General features: G+C 31.7%; 1 non-coding gene across 1 annotated transcript; it reads left to right on the plus strand.

Moving 5' to 3' along the window:
* Positions 1–341: 341 nt before the first annotated feature.
* On the plus strand, positions 342–415 carry Trnas-aga. Its single transcript has one exon. It is a non-coding gene; the product is annotated as a tRNA-Ser (tRNA).
* The last annotated feature ends 800 nt before the right edge of the window (positions 416–1,215 follow it).

The raw sequence follows: 1,215 nt of genomic DNA on the forward strand, positions 1-1,215 counted from the left end.
CTTGATCTCTACTTTGCAGTGGTGGATCCAGGAATTTGAAATAGAGGGGCATAGAAAGGGACTTTGATAGATGAATTGGAAAACAATTTTTCTTTTTTCTCAATTTTTTTACAATTTTGAAAGAATTAGTAGGGCCCAGGCCAGCTGGTCCCCTATTGAATCCGCCACTGCATTGTATTATGAATTAGTTAAAATAGGACAATATGTCCAAAGATCCTGTCTTGTCGTTAAATGCTGATAAGTAGAGTGTTTATTGATCTATTATTTGCCTTGCAATCAGAACTAGTGTTGGCCAACTACACATGCACAAATGAGTGAATCTGATTTGAATTGCCAATGACGCCTCAATGGTCTAGTTGGTTATGACATCTGCTCAGACAGCAGAAGGTCCCGGGTTCGAATCCCGGTTGAGGCAGCTTTTTGGTCTTCAAGCACTGTTAATAATAATCTCAGTATTATTGTAGTAAACAGTTTTAATCGTTAATAAACCAAAAACACAATGGATGTTAAGTTACTGCAAGCTTTTGTCGATGTTATCAACATGACTTCCATTGTGTTTGGTTTATTAACGATCAAAACAGTTCCACGCTACAGATGAAAATATTCAAATATTTCATCTCAGTATTATAATAATATTATTGTTATTACTGTATTTTTTGGTCGGTGTGAGGTGGTATTCATCTTCTTTCTGCATCACTTTTCCTTATCACGTTCTTACCGGCTGTTCTTTAGAAGATACAAAAATAAATTATAGTAATAATATTTAAATTTCTTTAAATACATCAGATAAATCATTTGAAATAAGAAAGTGGGAGTACTCAATTCAAAATGACATTTATTCAATGATGGAAATAATAATAGCATACAGTACAATACCAATGATAAACCACCATCATTGGGATCATTACTAGAAGTAAAAAACTTGTCTCATCATGCCCCCCCCCCAAAAAAAAAAAAAAATAAAAATAAAAATAAATAAATAAATAAATAACTCAATATTCAACATTAAAATGCAAAAGTGAAAAAAGGTTGATATAAACAGGTAATCATTAACAAATACCTATATTAAGATGGTAGAACAAAAAAAATAGGATAAATATACTGACCTCCTGTTTGCATTGCCTGAAATGATCGTTCTCAAAAGTATCGTCATATTTTTGAATTTTATTAGTGGTTTATTGTGTCATCGATCATTTGGTAACAATATAAAAATAT

The sequence above is a fragment of the Anneissia japonica genome, unplaced genomic scaffold, assembly GCF_011630105.1.
Source record: "Anneissia japonica isolate Jap-2015-1 unplaced genomic scaffold, ASM1163010v1 scaffold47085_len1224_cov156, whole genome shotgun sequence".
Lineage (NCBI taxonomy): Eukaryota > Metazoa > Echinodermata > Crinoidea > Comatulida > Comatulidae > Anneissia > Anneissia japonica.